Raw genomic sequence first — 18,663 nt, forward strand, 5'->3', positions numbered from 1 at the left:
CCCCGGGACAATGGGCTCTTTCTGCACAAGATGGGCACAGGGGACCCTGTCGTGGACTTGTGACCTGAGGGACAGGGCTGCCCCAGGGCACATCCCAGCCTTGGTCACACTTGTGGACACAGACTGGCCTTGAGCCAGGGCAGACCAAAGAGAAGGAGAGGCTCTCCTTCTCCTCCTGGAAGGCTCCCTGGAGAAGGGGTTGGTGCTCCCCTCAAGATCCCTGACACACCCATGTCTGGGGTTCCGGTGGCCATGCATGCACGGGGCTCCCCTTGAACAGTACCAGCCCTCGAGCTGACTTGTCTCCCAGAGTGCCAACCCTCCAGTGCCTTGTGGGTCAACACCAGTGGAGGGCTGGGAGATTCAGCTGGAGGAAGAAACAAATTCAGGTCTGTTGGGAGAGACACTGCCCTGCTCTCAGGGAGCCCGAGTCTGAGGAAAGGAGATGTGTCCCCAGCCAGCGCTAATCTAATGAGAGACTTGGCCCCTGCTCTCTCTCTCTCACTAAGTGGCCCCCCACTCTCAGAGCCCCCAGCCCTCACTAAAGAAAGGGTCAGACACACACCCCAACAGAGACCAAGGCAGCCCAAGGAGTTAAGTGTGGGCTAATTGCCTTTGAGGGCAGGAGCCCATCCCATCAAGGGAAGACTAGGAGGGCTTCCTGGAAGGGAGGTTGCGGAGCTGGGCAGGGAACTCAGGCAAGGATTGTCCGGGCCTGAGGAGACACCTGGTGGGGCTCAAAGGAGGGTGAGGGCAGTGAAGAGCTAGAATGATCCCCTTCCCATTTCAGCGGTATCCCAGAGACTGGCACAGAGGCCAGTCTGAGTCTCGAGGTAGCACAGGAGGAGGAAAGGCACGAGGTTTAGCGCAGGTTTCTGCCTGACGCCCATCCTCACACACCCCCTTTCACATCCTCTCCTCCCTTCCCCTGCAGCCCACATCCCAGGGCAGCCGGAGAGATCAGCGCGGGGCAGGAAGCGAGGTTCCAGCCGCTCCGCGCCCTCGGCGGGACAGCTGTTCTTCACAGCTGCTGGTGGCTCTGGGGGCTACGGCGGATTTGATTTGATTCAGGCCCCAAAATAGCCATCATAGCAGGAAGCGGCCCCCTCCCCCAACCCCTCCAGGACTCTCCATCCGGGGGCTGAATTGACACCTTAGAGGTTCTGCCCCCTCCCTCTTCCCCGAACTCGCCCCCTTGTCTCCGGAGACCCACTCCACTTTTTCTCCCCTTAGCCCGCAGCCATTCTCCTCTTCGCGCCTCCCCTCCTCCAGGAAGCCTGCCCTGGTCACCCCTTCCCCCCATTATGCCTGCCGCAGCTCTTTGCCCACACACGATCGCCAACCCCTCCCCCACCCAGCCCTGCTCTTGGGGCGGCGGGGGCGGGGGCAGTCTAGGGCTGGGGGCCTGTGGCCAGGCACGGGCGGGCTGCGGAGGGCACACAAAGACGCGGGCTGCCCTGGCCTTTGATGAGTAATCGCTCTTCCCCGGAGCCACGATTCCGCTCGGCCGCCTCGGCCCCCTGCCCCCACCCCTGTCCAACTCCTCAAATAAGACTCGTTTTTGTTCTGAGGACACAATACCAGAAAATGTCACCCAGGGGGCGTGCCCCCTGGCCCCAGCCCTGACAACCGGAGCTCTTAATCACCCGGCCTCCTTCCTCCCCAGCTTCCCTCTCCAGCAGCTGGCTGAGCTGGGAGAGGGGTGAGTGTAGGGGTAGGGGGACAGGACCACTTTCTGGGGCTGAGGCTTCTTCCAGCTGGAAGTCTAAGGCATTAATTTTTGTCCTCCCTGGGGTGCTGCCCCTGCACCAGCCTCCCACAAAGGCCTGGACCTCTGCTCAGTCCTTAGCTTTTCTCTCTGCATCAAAACCTTACAAGGTCCCCAAAGTAGGAGAGATGGAGAGGAGCCTGGACGGTGCATCAAAGCTCTAGAAGGGGGCTGCACTGTGCCATAAGAGAACTACACCAATGCTTTGATAAGAGCTACCAAGGAAGTAAAAGAGTGTGGTAGAATGATGGTGGGGGACGAGGGCAGAAGTCATCTCTCCAGACTCTAGCCAGAACCTTCCACACAAAGGCCTTGAGGCCTGTAGTGGTGTTAAGAAGTGGCTTGGAGGGGCCAACCCTCCCCCTCCATCATCTCCCTAAGCCTCCCTCTTCACCTGCCCCTGGTAAATAGAGTCCAAATAAGAACAGTGTGCTGGCTATGCACACGGCTTCTAGACACGTTCTCTGGCCCCATTCCAACCAAATGACTGCCCCTCAAACCCTTCTATATAGAAATTCTGGACCCTTCACTGCTGAGGTCTTTTTCTCTCTTGATCCTCACATCTCATACACCAGCCAGTCTGGTCTGCTCTCCCTCTAAAACCTGTGCCGACTCGTCGCTTTCTCCATCTCCAAAGCCACCCTCTGGCCCACACCAGCTCTCATTTCTACCACTTCAGCAGCCTCTGTTTGGTGTCCCAGCTCCTCTTAGTCCCCTACAATGCGTCCTCCCAGAGCAGACAGGGCCATCTTATAAAATGAAAGTCATATCACGTCACTCCTTTGCTTAAAAGCCTCCAGCGACTTCTCATTGCTTTGAGAATGAAGCTCAAATTCTTCTGTAAGCAAAAGGAGGGAGAAGGGAAGATTCACTGAAATAAATGTTTGTGGGTTCTCACTGTGTGTGAAAGGAGAGACCAAAAAAATAGATGATAATGGCAGGGACGAGGATGGTGATACTACATGGCTCTCTGAAGAGTATGAGCTGACTGATTAAATTTGTATACGTGAGATCCAGTAAAGAAAAAAAAGCAAACTCCTTATTGTGGTCCATGAGGCTGGCTGGTCTGGCCTCCCCTACCTGCCCCCCCCATCTACCATTCTTCCCTTTCCCTTGCTCAATGGGCTCCTGCAGAGAAAAAGGGAAAATGTCAACCCAATGTGCAATTTCCCAGGCCATTCATATATTTATTCATTCATTCAAACTCATGTATTGAATCCCTGCCACCCACCAGGCATTGATTAGATATGGAGATATGGAGCTAAATAGGGGCTTACAGTTTAGCGCGGAGGCAGACAGATAATAGAGATATAGAAGAAGCGTGCTGGGAACCTTGCCTGGGACCCTTGGGAAAGGCTTCACAGCCTGGAACTCAGTCTTCAAGGAGGAGTCCAAGTTCACCAAGCAAAAATCAAGGTTGGAATTCTAGGCTGGGGGACAATGTTCACAAAGGCAAGAACCCTGAAGGAACAGGGGCTGATGGGGAAGGGGGAGGGGAAATGTGGTATGGATGCATCCAGGAGCATGCTGGGAAATGAGCTTGGACTGGGAAGCAAGGGTAGGGCCATGAATGGACTTGGAAGCCTCATTAGGACTTTGAATTTATCTTTAGGCCACAAGGCTACTGCCAAGATTTTAAAGCAGAGATGTGCATAATCAGATTTGTGTTTTAGAAAGAGCTCTCTGGCAGCAGCATAGATAGATGATAGATTAGAGAGAGGACAGTCTGGAGTCAGAGAGACCAACTGGTTCCGGAAAGAAATAATGCAGGCCTGAACTAGGGCAGGAGCATGGGAGAATGAGAGGTAGGCACATTCAAGGTAAGCCTGTCTGGACTTCTTGGCCACGTGAATATGGAAAAGCGGAGTGTGAGAAGAAGATGTTAACACCCAGACTTCAGACTTGGGTGATGGGGAGGGTGGTGGGGCCACCCCTGAGATGGACAGCCCGAGAGGAAGAGCAGCCTGGAGACAGGGTGGGGGGCTCAGCCTGGGGCATGTTGCTCTGGTGCCTCAGAGATGTACAGGTGGAGAGGTCTAGTTGAGAGCTGGGAACACAGTCTGCTTGGGAGTGAACTGTGGATTGAGAAAGAGGCCCCGGTGATGCCAAGAGCATGGATCTTAACAGAGGTCCCCTGACTCCCAGGGATTCTGCCTCTCACAGCCCCCCAGAGGAATGTCCCTGAATTGGGGCCAGGGGAGGGGGAAGTAAGGGCGGGAAGCTCCGCAGTGGGAAGGGCAGCTGTGCACCTGCAGAAATCAGTGAGACGGAGGGTAGAGGGAAAGGGGCAGTGCTAGGAACCAGCCGCTGCAGGATCCCTGTGGTTATGGAATCCTCCCTTTAACTGGAGCAGAGGGGCCTCAGAAATCACCTGGCTGACCGAATCCTCACATTTTACAGATGGGGAAACTGAGGCTCAGATGGGTAGATTGACCTGGCTAAAACTTCCCCCTAAGTTGCTCACACTCTGAATCGGGAAGGTGAGTGTAGATTTGCTTTTGATTTATGCACAACCTGCATCTTTCCACAGAACCCGGAACCCCCACTCTCCACCACCACCACCTTGTGTGTGACAGAGGAGAAAGCCAGAGCCCAGGGTCAAAGGAGAGGTGTTTGGGGGAGGCCTGGGGACCTCTGAGGCTCTCCCTTCCCACCTATGGAATGCTCCCTATCCCTAGAGAGCATCAGCCTGTACTCCACTCGAGGACACTGGCTCCTCCTAGTGGTCACAGGGAGCATTGCTCTGGGTCACAGGTCAGCTTGGAGTCCTAGTCCCTGGAGCATAGGACCTCAGTTCCCTCTGACCAGTCTCCAGTGGGCCCAGACCAGTTGCCAGTCCCCTGACAGACCTCTTCCTGCCCCTATAGGAGACATTCACTCCAGAGCTGAGGCCTGACCCCAGCAAGACACTGTCTTCTCCAGGCCAGACTCCTTGACCGTGACAGATATGTTTCCATGGCTTAAGATGAGGCTTATGATGAGGAGCAAAATGTGGACCATTTGTGTCATATCCAAATGTTTTTCACCAGGCTGAAAGCTCCTTGAGGGCAAGAACCATGCTTACTTCACCTTTGTCTCCTTAGGGACTGACACAGTACCTCGCAGGGATTGGCTGATCAATAGATGTCTGCTGGAACAAAAGCCCATCCCCACTAGGCCATCCTGGGAGCTCAGAGATCCCATCCCCTATCCACACGCTCCCAAGATGGGCTGTCTACACCCCTCGAACCTCTCAGTTTCAGCTCATCATGAAGTTCTCCCTTCTAGAAAAAGCCCAGATTTCTTTACTCTGCATGGCTGGTGCCAGGTCCCTCCAGGCTTCAGCTGAGATGGAGAAGCACCTCCCAGAATTGCATCCAGCTTTCTGTTGGGGTCTAGACCTAGCCCCCATCCCTCCTGGCTCCAGACCCCTCACCACCTCCTTCCCTGCCCCTCCACCCCACCTTGGAGGGCAGAGGTGAGTCACAGTCCTCCTCAGGGCTTCCTCAGCACTTCCTAGAGTTCATCTGTTTCTTTTTCCACATTATCTTTTAGAAGGTGAAGATTTTTGCTTATTCCATGATGCTGGAGCAGGGGAGACGGTGCAATCTTCATGACTTTTCCTGTCTTTTTTGCTTAAGGAATTAGTTGTGTGCGGCATCCGATTAGGGTGAAGCCTTTTTATGGCTCCTGGCTGTGACTGTGATTCTGAGGGAGCAAGAGGAGAAGGGCCTGTGTGAGGAGGGCATCCTGCCTGCGGACAGGGGTGAGTGTGATTGTGACAGCAGCTAACATTTGCACAAGCCCGGAGGGGCTTTCGTGCACCACTTTTGAACATGAGAGGTGTGTTGTCCCATCCCCCTTTAGCAGAGGAGGAAACTGAGGCAAGTGCGTTGCTTAAAGTCACAGAACTGGCAAGAGTGACAAAGCTCGGACCTAACCCAGGCCTCTTGATTCTCAAGTTTAGCATCTTTTCCCTACAACAGAGGTGCCCCCTTTACACCATCTCTGACCTTTCAGAGACCTATTTGGTCATGACCTCAGGCTTGGCAACCTGGAGAGAATGGATTCATGGGATTGACTCAGACATAAGGTCTATCCACCCTCTCTCCTGCCTCCCTGCCTCCCTCCCTCCCTCCCTTCGTTCCAACAAATTCTGCACTCTAAGTGTCTGGCATTAGACTCTGAAGGCCAGAACCATGCACTTGTCACTTATCTCTGAGCATTGGCACCAGCATGGTGCTGGGCACAGAGCAGCTGGGCAGGAGCTGTGTTGAAAGAAGTGAGGAACCAACACGTGAATGGCTGGTCTACCTGGGAGTATTGGGGGGCAGGGAGCGGGCAGGGGAGTAGTGTTACCAAAGTCCCTGGAGAGCTAGAACTACAAGGAGGGGTGGACCTAAAGAGGCTGCAGCCATGCCATTGCCAGAAACACAGCCCAAGCAAGGGAGGGGCAAGGAAGAACTACTCCAATTTCTTTCCCCCTCCATCTTCTACTTCCCTCCCATTGCCTCCCGTTGGCCTAACCCATCTGGAAGTAGCTGGCAAGTGAGCTCAGCTGATGCCGAAGGACTGGCCTCCCCACCTACAGGCAGGATAGAGAATGGATCTGGGGATTTGGGGTTAAACTAAGATGAACCAGCACGTTCCTATACACTTAGTATTCCCAGGGTGTAAGACAGCGTCGGATACTCAAGAAATTAGTTAAATTTTTAAATGAATTTAACTAGGAAAGGTAATAATACCTATCCAGTGAGGTGTTAGAAGGATTAAATAATAACCCCTAATGCTTGCTGAGTGCCAGTGCTCCACCAGGGAAACTGTGGACATAATTTAAAACCGTCTAACATGTGCCTGGATACAGAGGGCCTCAGTAAACGCATTTCTTTCCCCTCTCCCCTCGCGAATGAATCCAGTTGAATCAAGCACGGGCCTGGGGAGCACCCCCTGGAGCACAGCGTGGTCTAAGCACAGAGGACTCAAAGATACATCAACATGGTCCTGGTCTCCAGGGGTTTGGGGTGAGGGGGACAAACAAACGGAGACATAAGTGATCCAGGGCTGAGGCCGCTCCCCTCCGTGGGGAAGGCACGGCTCTTCCAGACTTTGCTGCAGCAAAGAGGACAGGTGAGAGGGAGAGAGGGGCAGAAGGCCGAGTCCAGGCACCCCTACCAGCGGGGCCTGACAGCTGTTGGCAGGAAGGCCAAGCCACCAAGGGCAGGACAAGAAGCGCCCACTGGCATCCCAAAGACCCCCCGCCCAGACCCTCCATGCCTCACTCCCCTCTGCGCCTCCACCCCCACCGGAAGTCCAAGCCAAGCCGTGGTGGTCACCCGAGTCACTCTCTCTTCCCTCATACTGCTCTGCCCCACTCTGGTCCGACCCACTCCCTGCCCCTGTGTCCCCCCTCCTCCCATCCTCTGAGCGCTCCCACGGGGCCCTCTGGTGGCTCTGATCTGTGACTGGCAAGCTCCCTTCTATCTTCACCTCTGCCCAGAACACCCTTCCCCTCGTGGCAGCCTCTCCTGCAGCCTTTTCAATTGAAGGCTTTTCTTCTCTCACACCCTGAATACCTTGGGACTTGGAGGGGTTAAGAGTTCTCCTTGCTCCCCATTTCTTTTTCCTCCTTCTTCCTTTCTTTAAAACTCCCAGATCCTTTGAAGCTCCTGGGATCCAGGTACCTTCTCCCCACCTTGTTACCACCCGTTCCTTGAACCACCTCCCTAAACCTCATCCTCACCAGAAACTAAGCCTCCTCCAAAACCTCTAATTTCAAACACCACTTTCCAACCACCACCTCCTGTCCTTCCAGCTGGCTTGCATGGGTCCTCCTGTGGCCACACTTCTGCAAGCTCGTTGAGACCTGCTGACCAGGGACCACTTTCTCACCAGCCACCAGCCCTTCCTGACTTCCGCCTTCTTGCCCAGCCTAGATTCTAAGGTCCCTCTCTTGCAATCCCTCCACCCATCCCCCCTCTTCTCCTCTTTCTGTTGTCATAGCCCACCTGGCAAAAGCCCAACCCTGGCTGCATTCTCCAGGCCCGTCCTGAGTAGCTGGCCATTGCTGGAGAGGATCCCACCGCTGACCAGTTCCTTGGTGTTTCTGCTCACAAACCTCACATGGGCTCAACTCCTCCCAGCAGTCCTGCTATGTTTCTCTGGTGGTCTTGCTTCCACTCCACGAGATATCTCATGCCTTCTCATCTTTCCTCGAACATCCCACCCCTTCTCCTCTGCCCTCCTCTCAACTGATAACCTTACCACATGCTTAACTGAGAAACCATCCCACATGACTCTGCCATCTCTCACCACCAAACCCTAAACCCTCCTGCATTTGCACCAGCCCTTCCTCCTCCTCTCCTCTTGCGAGGATGATGCCTCGCCACTTACGCTCCAAACCCCACACCCCTTGCCTTTCCAAAAACTCTGCTCCTTCAGAGAACCCCACCCCTGCAGTCGTCATTCTCACCACCAGATAATTCCTATCAGTCTACAAACAGGGTCGAGTATCTCCCACAGGTGGGGAGACCCCTCTTTTCCCACCTCGTCCTCCAGCTCCCACCTCATTTCTCTTCTCCCCTTCCCAAATGAATTGTTGACACACTTGGTTTCCTCACTTCCTATTCTATTTTTCTTCCCCCATGCTTACAAAAAATACCTAAGGACAGGAAAATTCTCACAAGAGAATGTAAAGTGAAAAAAGGCAGGATAGAAAGCTGTACATTCAGTCTGATCCCAATTATTTATACATTAAAAACCAAGGCAAGACCTATTTCTAACAGTGATTATTCCTGAATGTTTGGGTTAGAGGTGATTTTTATTTGCTTTTGTATGCTTTTCTCTTTTCCAGTTTTCTACAGTGAACACATTTTACATTTTTTATAATCCAACAAATTAAATACTATACAAAAGGAGAGAAATCTCCCTTCAGCTGAAAGTCTGTTGTGATTCTGCCTGAGAAGAATATATGTCTTCTTATTCTGCCTAATTACCATGGCCTTCATCCTCTGTAGTTATTTGTTAGCGGTTCAGGGAGACAACTTTTGTTGTATAGTCTTGTGATGCTTTCTTCTTTAATACTATCTTTCTTTCTTCTTCTTTTAATTATAATTTTTATCAAAGCTATATATCTATATAATTCAAGAACCAGAGAGTTCCAGAAGGCTTATAAAGACAAACAGAAGTCCTGCCCCTTCTCTATTCATCCGAATTCCTGCTTTCCAGAGGCCAACACTTTCAATTCTATCTATTTCTTTTGGTATTTCCCTTCACATTTCTAAACCACATGCTATACAACTATTTACTGAATTATCAGCTGTAGATATTACTGTCTTTCTGTTATGGAAGATGGAGACTTAGCTCGTATACATGCATATCATCTTTCCCCTCCCTCGTCTTCCCAATATAGCTTCTAGCTCATATTTTATGAGATCATTAAGTGCTTACATTATTGTGACTATGAAAATGTTATTCACAGCTGAGCCATGTCGTATATTATGATACTGTTTCCTATCTTGAACAACTTCATTTCCCCTGGAATTAAACTTCTCTGTCTTTTTAAAAACTTTGCTTAGTTTTCTGTGTACTTATTGCTAATTAATCCTCACGCTGATGAAATTAAAATCTTCTCTCAGTATTTTCAAACAAATTTGTTTTTTCTTTGCAACATCCTCCCTGGACCCCTGCATCCTTCTGCTCCCATCTGGTCTGGGCGCTTTCTGGGCTGTAGAGCTCACTTCACCATCATTCAAAAGACCCCTTTTGTCTCTCTCATCGTTGCATCTCCTATTTCCTGAATCGTATGTTTATGTCTTTTAAAATTTTCTCTTTCTTTTTGCTGCAGCTCATACTTAAGTAGTTTCCTGAGAAATGGGGCATGGGAGGCAAAATTCTAGAGATTTTGTATTATGAAAGTATCTTGGTTTTAGCCTCTCACTTGATCAATTGGCTGGGTATAGAACACTAGGTAGCAAACCGGTTTCCCTTAGAATTTGAAAGCGTTACTCTATTGTATTCTAAGTTCCAGTGGGGCTGGTGAGATGTCTATGTCATCTTGATTCCAGTTCTTTAGAATCTTCTTTTTGTCCTCATTGTTCTGAAAGTTCACAATGATGAGTCTTGGTGTCAGTCTTTTTCAGTCAAGTTATGCTTTACTTGGTGCAATCTTTTAATCTAAAACCCATGTCCTTCGGTTCATTATATTATTTATTTAATCCTATCTTCCTCCTCTGTTTTCTCTGTTCTTATTTTCTGCAACTCCTATTAGTAGGATGTCACTCCTGAATTGATTCTCTAATCTTTTCTCTCCTACTATCCATCTCTTTATCTTTTGTGTGTGTGTGTGAGGAAGATCGGCCCTGAGCTAACATCTGCCAATCCTCCTCTTTTTGCTGAGGAAGACCAGCCCTGGGCTAACGTCCATGCCGATCCTCCTCCACTTCATATGGGACGCTGCCACAGCATGGCCTAACAAACGGTGCGTCGGGGTGGGCCCGGGATCCGAATCGGCGAACCCCGGGCCGCCGCAGTGGAGTGCGCACACTTAACTGCTTGCGCCACCGGGCTGGCCCCCATCTGTTTATCTTTTTATTCTATTTTCTGGAAGTAATTTTATCGCCCAGTCCTTCTACTAAATTTTTTATTTTAAATTTTATCTCAAATTTTTAATCTCCAAGAGCTTTTGTATGTTTTCAATAATTCATTCAACAAATAGTTGTGGAGACTCTCATGTATGCCAGGCACTGTTCTAGGTGATAGGAATATAGCAGTGAATAAAGACAAAAATCTCTGCTCTTAGGAGCTTATATTCTACTCCTTAAAAAAAAACTTTATTATTTATTTGTTTGTTTATTTATTTATCTTTGCTGAGGAAGATTCACCCTGAGCTAACATCTGCTGCCAATCTTCCCCTTTTTGTATGTGAGCCACCACCACAGCATGGCCACTAACAGACGAGTGGTGTAGGTCTGCGCCTGGGGAACCAAACTGCTGAAGTGGGGTGCACCGAACTTAACCACTAGACCACCAGGGCTGGCCCCCACCCCCAAAAAGCTTTAGTGAGGTGTAGTTTACATGCAATAAAGTGAATCTACTTCAGTTTGCATTTTGATGAAATTTGACCAATTAATACATCCATGTCACCACCACCAAAATCAAGATATGGAAAACTCTTATCACCCCAAAAAGTTCCCTGGAACCACTTTGCCAGTCAATCACCCCCTTATCCTGGTCCCAAGCACCTACCAATCTGCTTTCTGACACTATAGATTAGATTTGTCTTTTCTAGAGTTTCATATAAATGAAATCACATAATTTTCACTTTTTTGTGCCTGGCTTCTTTCACTCAGAAAAAGGATTTGAGGTTCCTTCATATTGCTGCTTTTATCAGTAATTTCTTCTCATTGCTGAATAATATTCCATCACACACCACAGACTTATCTCTGTTCATCTCTTGATAGACACTTGGGTTGCTTCCAATTTGGGGTTATTAGGAAGAAAGTGGATATGAACATTTGTATACAAGTCTTTGTATGGACAGAGGCTTTTATTTTTCTTGGATAAATATCCAGGAATGAAATTGCCAAATTGTATAATAAATATGTGTTTAATATTATAAGAAACTGCCAAACAGTTTTCCAAAGTGGTTGTGCCGTTTTACATTCCCACCAGCAATGTTCCAATTACTCTACCTTCTCACCGAGAGTTGGTATTGTTAGTCTTTTTCATTTTTATCATTTTACTGGATGTCTAATAGTATGTAATTATGGTTTTAATCTGCATTTCCTTGATGACTAATCATACTGAGCAACTTCTCACGTTTGTTAGCCATTCTTTGATGAAACTTCTGCTCAAATCTTTCATCTATTTAAAAAAAAATTTTTAATTAGGTTTGTATTCTTGTTATTGAGTTGTAAGAGCTCTTTATATGTGTTGGATGCAAGTCCTGTGTCACATAAATACTTTGCAGATATTTTCTCCCTGTTTGTGGCTTTAAAATTTTTTTATTTTTATTTATTTATTTTTTCTTTTTCTTGCTGAGGAGGATTCACCCTGAGCTAACATTTGTGCCAGTCTTCCTCTATTTTGTATGTGGGTGGCTGCCACAGCATGGCCGCCGACGAGTGGTGTAGGTCTGCGCCTAGGAACTGAACCTGGGCTGCTGAAGCGGAAGCGCACTGAACTTAACCACTAGACCACAGGGCCGGCTCCCCAACCCCCAATTTTTTTTCTTAATAATGTGTTTCAAAGAGCAAAAGTTTTCATTTAAATGAAGTCTGATTTATCAATTTTTTTCATCTATGATTTGTGCTTTCTGTGTCCTATGTGAGAAATCCTTACCATGGTCATGAAGATTTTCTCCTGCTCTTCTTCTAGTTTTATAGTTTTAGCTTTTATGTTTGGGTCCATGATCCATTTCAGGTTAATTTTGGTGTATGAAGTAAGACAAGGGACAAGTACTTTTGGTTTTCCATATGGATATCCAGTTGCTCCGGTGCCATTTTTTGAAAAGACTATCAATTTGCCATTAAATAACATCGTCATCTTTGTCAAAAATCAATTGACCACAGATGTGTGGGTTCATTTCTGGATGCTCTAGTCTGTTCCATTGAGAACCAATACCACACCTTCTAGATTACTATAGCTTTGAGGATGAAAGGACACTGTATCCTCCCTGTATACTAAACCTTCCAACCTTGTTGTCTTTTTCAAAATTCTAGGTTGTCTGCAATTCAATATAAATTCTAGAATCAGCTCATCAATTTCTACAAAAAAAAAAGCTTGCTGGAATTTTGGATGGGATTGCTTTGAATCTTTAGATCAATGTGTGGAGAACTGACATTTTAACAACATTGAATTTTCTCTTCAATGAATATGGTATAGCTCTCCATTTATTTAGGTCTTTAATTTCTCTCAGCAATGTTGGTAGTTTTTATCATACAGGTGTTATTAAATTTATCCCTAAGTATTTTATGTTTTTAGTGCTATTGTAGTATTTTTAACTATCAATTTCCAGATGTTTATTGTTGATTTCTGTATACCAACCTTATTGTCTGCATTCTTGCTAAACTCACTTTTTAGTTCTAACAGTTTTTTAGAAATATTTTTTAGGATTTTCTACATACACAATAAATAAAGACAGTTTTACTTCTTCTTTTCCAATCTGTATGCCTCCTATTTATTTTTCTTGCCTACCGTAGGCTATAGCACTGGCTAAGACCTCCTCATGTTGAATAGAAGTGATGAGAGTGAGCATCTTTGCCTTGTTCTTGATTTTAGGGGAAAACATTCCATCTTTCATCTCTACCTATTTTCTTAATAGCATCTTGTCCTAGTTGCATGGATGGTAGTATCTTTCTCTTTATCTGAGAATACCAGTTACGGGGTTGGTTGGTTGGTTGAGATTTTCCGTGCTCCTTGCCTTGTCTCTCATTCTGCCAAGGTTTTTGTGTGTATTACTTTTGTTTTGTTTCTGTTTTGCTTAGTCGTTTTTGTTTATTTTTCTCTTTTATTTTATGGCTTTTCTCAGATGGACTGATGTCACTTGTCTTATGGTTCATATTTGAGAGTGAGGTACTGCAGACTTCTGGTTAGCCCCCAAATCCTTTCTTTCTGGCTACTTGGCTGCCCAGCTAAAGAATACATTTTCCAGCCTCTTCTGGGATTAGATGAGGTCATGTAACCAAGTTTTCACCAATAAAATGAAGTGGAATTTATATGTGCTGTTTCTCCCTCATTTGCTCAAACCAAAATTGCTGTCCCAAATTTCCTCTGTTTTCCCTTCCTGAAAGCTGGAACACAGATGGCCCATGGCCAGATGAAGACGATCTTTTAGGGGATGGCAAATCAATGAAATGAAAGGAAACTAGGTCTGTAAATATCTGCGGAGCAAAGAGAAATTAATTTCTATCTTCTTTAGTCCACTGTATTTGGGCTCTTTGGTACAGCAACTTAGACTCTAACTAACATCCCAACTAATACAAGCACTGAAAAGCCAGTCGGAAGCTTCGTGTACATGAGTGCTTGTCCAGCATGGGTTTCACTCTAAGGTAATGGCTCTCTAGGTGTGGTCCAGGTAACCTCGGGGTCCTTGAAGGGTCCTTTCGGGGGGTACCTGAAGTCAAAATTATTTTCATGATAACACTAAACCATTATTTACCTTTTTTACTCTCATTCTCTAGAGTGTACAGTAGAGTTTTCCAGAGGCTACATGACCTGTGATAGCACAACAGAATCAATGAAGAACTCGAGATTTGCAAAAATGTAAAACAATGCCACTCTTCTCACTAAATATTTTGTTTGGGAAACTTTAGTTATTTTTCATAAAAATATGTTAACACAATGAGTTCATTGTTATTTTTAAATGAGTAAGTAAATATTTCTAAAATTTCTCATTTTCATTTTGAATATATATAATCCAAATTTTATTTTCTTATTTTATTTTATTTTTTGTGAGGAAGATCAGCCCTGAGCTAACATCCATGCCAATCCTCCTCTTTTTGCTGAGGAAGACTGGCTCTGAGCTAACATCTATTGCCAATCCTCCTCCTTTTCTCCCCCAAAGCCCCAGTAGATAGTTGTATGTCATAGTTGCACATCCTTCTAGTTGCTGTATGCGGGACGCCGCCTCAGCATGGCCAGAGAAGTGGTGTGTCGGTGCGCGCCCGGGATCCAAACCCGGGCCACCAGTAGCGGAGCGCATGCACTTAACCGCTAAGCCACAGGGCCGGCCCCATATAATCCATATTTTAAAAGCTCTTTGGGGTACTTAATAACTTTTAAGAATATAAAGGGATCCTAAGATTAAAAAGTTTAAGAACTGTTGCACTAGGGTGACCTGCCTGGGCTCTTTCATTGAGGATTTCCAACTGTTAGGATCTGTAGATTTTTCTTTTGGGCTGGTTGTTTTCCCCACAGAGGAATAATTCACTCTTCTGCTGAGAAACTTTCAAGGACTTTTTGGCAAAGCCTACAACATCTGGTGCTTGCTTATTTCACCTTTGTCATCTTGTGTAACTCTCCCATTCACTCATTATGGTTTGGGACACATTCATCTTCATCTTCGTCTTCACTCGGTTCTGTCAATGGCCCATGCTCTGACCTGCCTCAAGGTCTTTGCACTGTAGGGAGATGACTCCACCATGGCGCCCTGGCAACCTTGTATGTCTCCACATAGTCCACATAGGCAAAGGCTGGAAACTCAGCTGAATCTAAGTCTTGGCAGAATGCCTTGTGATCCTCCTGGAACACAAGGGAGGCTTGTGAGGAGCTTCTACAAGGCCATTTCTCACTCACTTCCCTATCTACCTGGAAAGTTGTCATGAGGCAGTTTCTCATAGCCTCCAGGTTGTGATGAGGTCTGAAGCTTTCTGTCTCACTCCTCCGAGGATACAGTTGCAAAGTATAATACTACTTAGCTGCAGCAGGGCATTAGCTGCTCAGCAACAGAGTATCCTAACAGCTGTGTTGCAGTCATCTGGCCCCATTTGTTTCAGTGTTGCCCTACATGAGGGCCACTAGGAGCTCGCACCTTTGGCTACTCTTCCTTTTGGCGTGTATGTTAAGTAATAAACTGTCTGAATCTAAAAAGAGTTCCTTGTCTCTTTACCAGCCACATCTATCAGTCATGCCTTGCCATGTGGTTCACATGCACATGGTATTCCCTCTGCTTAAATGCTCTCTTTCCACCCCCCCAACTTTATTCACATCTTACTGTTTTAGATCTTGCCTTAAATGTCATCTCCTCATACAGACCTCCTTGACCAGCTTGTCCAAACTAGACCCCTTGTGACAGACACTTTTGGTTGCAATTCCAACACCCACTCTCCCTTCCATCCTGTTCCTGGCTAACGAGAACCCCAATGTTGACTTGTTAAGGTATTAGGCAGTCATGTGGTTTAGGAGAAGCCAGGCCCCTCCCCACTCCCAGACGATGGCTCTTGATTTGTTGAGCTCCAACAAGGCAATTTTATTCCTTTGCCAATGACTGGTCTAGAAATGGGCAGATGATAAAATTCTGCCCAACAAAACATAAAGGGATATCTGGTGCGTGCTTCCGGGAAACTTTACCTCACTCTTAGAAGGGGACCCAAAAATGTGACTTGCCCTTTTCCTGCCTTCTGGCCTTTGGTTATTGTTTTGTGAGAACATTAAGTTTGGACCTTCTGCAGTCATCTTATGGCCTTGAGAGGACAATGCCTGAGGACAAAAGTCAACACCTGAAGATGGCAGAGCTGAAAGAAGGAAAGACTGCATCATTGATGGCCTTGGCGAGCCACTAAATTCACCAACCCCAGAACTGCCCTACTACGGGACTTGTTATTTGAAATAATGTATTTCCTTTTTGTTTAAGCCAATTGAGTCCACTTTTCTGTTACTTGCACTCAAAACCTTCCTGACTGAGTCACACAGCCTCCTATTGTCTGCTTATTTCCTTCATGAAATGAGTCAAAATTTCATATAATTTATTTCTTTGTGTACTTGTCTTTGTCTGTATACCACCCTCCCCTCACCCCAGAATGTAAACTCCATGAGGACAAAGTCCTTCTCCATCTTCTTCGTCACTGTATCCCCATTGTCTAGCACGACGTCTGGGACATGCTAGGCCTCCAATATATGTGTGTTAAATGAATGAAGAAAAAGAGAGGTTCTTCTATAATTGTTTGCTTTAATTATCACCCCTCCCATGTTGGCACTGAACAAGGAAGTAGAATCAATCTTTGTTTGGATATGACTTACGGATCACCCATTCCCACAGCTTGGAAAAGCACAGGCTAGGGTATCAGACATATCTGCCATTTATCAGCTGTGTGACTGTAAGCAAGTTACTTGACTTCTCTGAATCTCCATTTCTTCATTTCCAAAATGGTGATACGAAAATAGGGCTAAATAAGGTTATGTATTTAAAAAGCAACTGGTCCATAGTCGGGGTTCAAGATATATTTGTTCTTGTCCTCAATCTGTACACCTGACTGGGGAAAGGGGCTGAAGGGGAAAATGCTCTATGTAGCAACGAATTGGACCCACTCCTAAAGCTGATGCAGCAGTGCGACTCTGTCCCTAATCTCTGTCTCACTACAATTAAATTATTCCCAGATACCCTCCTCAGTGTCCTTATCCTTCATCCTCCCCATCTCTTCACCTGTAACTAGCCCAGGTCCACATGATGCCCTCATGTCACGTGAGCCTTCCCATTGCCTTTACTTTGCAGGACAGAATGTGGGGAGGTGGCAAGAATATAGGGCTTAGACTTAGAAGACCTATGGTCCAGTCCAGGCTGGCTCTGACCAGACGAGCGACCATGAGCAAGCCATTTAACCTCTGAATGAATTATAAGACATTCTGCAAAAATTGGTTTCTTTTAATATCTTCAGCATTCTTGTTAGTGAGATTAGAATAGAAGCAGATAAGACTAAGGCTATTCTTGCAGGATTCCGGAGCAGCCTGTCCTGTGTTTCCTGACCACAGCCTAACCAGCCACTTCAACGCCCTTCATTATTCATTCATTCAACAAATACTGATTGAGTGCCCACTGTGTGCCAAGCACTGTTGTATGTTCTGGGAATAGAACAATAAAGAAAGCAGACTAAACTTTCAGTCTCATAGAGCTTTCATTTTAGTAGTCAGAGGAAAAAATTGTGGTTGGTTAGAGCAAACTCATACCACCTGAAGAGTGCTGCCATGGATATCTCTGATCATTTGAGTGTGCCAAATGGGGACAAAGAAGGGGGACAGAGAGGAGAGGAGAGAAATGCAGGAAAAAGAAATTGAAAGAATCCAATCCTACTAGAATCCAGAAATGGGCCTGGTTTTGTTAAAATTAAGTGTCCCTACATCAGTTAGGTAATGCCCCAGCTAAGAATGCAAAACCTGAATCTAATCATGAGGAAACATCAGACAAACCCAAAATGAGAAACATTCTTTTTGCTTGTTTGTTTTAATGTAATAAAAGACAACGAAGGCTGAGGACAATTTTCGGATTAAAAGAGACTAAAGAAACATGAAAAATAAATACAGTACCTAATCTTAGACTGCATCCTGTATGGGGGAGGGTGGAGACTACTATAAAGTTCATTATTGGGTCAATGGACAAAATTGGAATGCAGAGGGTAGATTAAATTTACTCAAGTTATATAAGAGAATGTCTTTATTCTTAGAAAACACAGAGAGAGAGAGAAGAAGGGGGGGACAGGGAGGGAGCAAATGATAAAGCAAATGGAGCAAATTGTTAGCAATAAACGAATTCGAGTAAAGGATACATATGTTTTTTGTACTATTCTTGCAACTTTTCTAAATAAAACTTTTTAAAAAAAATTGTGTCCAGGGGACCCGGACTCTAAGCCGAGACTTTTGTTAAATCAGTGCATGACCCTGAATGAATCCCTTCCTCTCTCTGGGTTTCAGTTTTCTGGCCCAGATGGTTTCTAAGGTTCTCTGGCTCTGGCAATCAATGTCCCACGACTGAGGACATTTCCAGACAGGGCTTTGGAAACCAGACAGTCCCTCGACTTCCCTCAAGATCTCTCAGCCCACCAGTTATTTCACAGCTTTCCCCAGAGTGCCCATCCAACCTGTTTCATCAACCGTAAATTTGCCCCTGTCACTCTTTCAGACGGCCCTCCCGGCCTATCTCCCTCAGGCTCTAGCACCGGCGCAGGATAGGCACGTGCATTTATCCCCATGGAACTACAGGCCCCAAAAGGCTTTGCGGCCACTTCTTGGCGTTTACCACCAAAGAGAAAAGCCTTTTCAGCGCAGGCCAGCCGCTGCATGGCTCTTTGGGAAATGTAGTTCATTAGTGAGGAGCCGGGGAACCAGAGTCAGGAGGCCAGCCACCCTTCCCAGAATGCACCACGCTCTTCCCCACCAATCAGAGGTGCGGATCTTGGAAGGAGGGCGGGGAAGAGGAGGAGCTGCCA

The sequence above is a fragment of the Diceros bicornis genome, chromosome 18, assembly GCF_020826845.1.
Source record: "Diceros bicornis minor isolate mBicDic1 chromosome 18, mDicBic1.mat.cur, whole genome shotgun sequence".
NCBI lineage: Eukaryota > Metazoa > Chordata > Mammalia > Perissodactyla > Rhinocerotidae > Diceros > Diceros bicornis.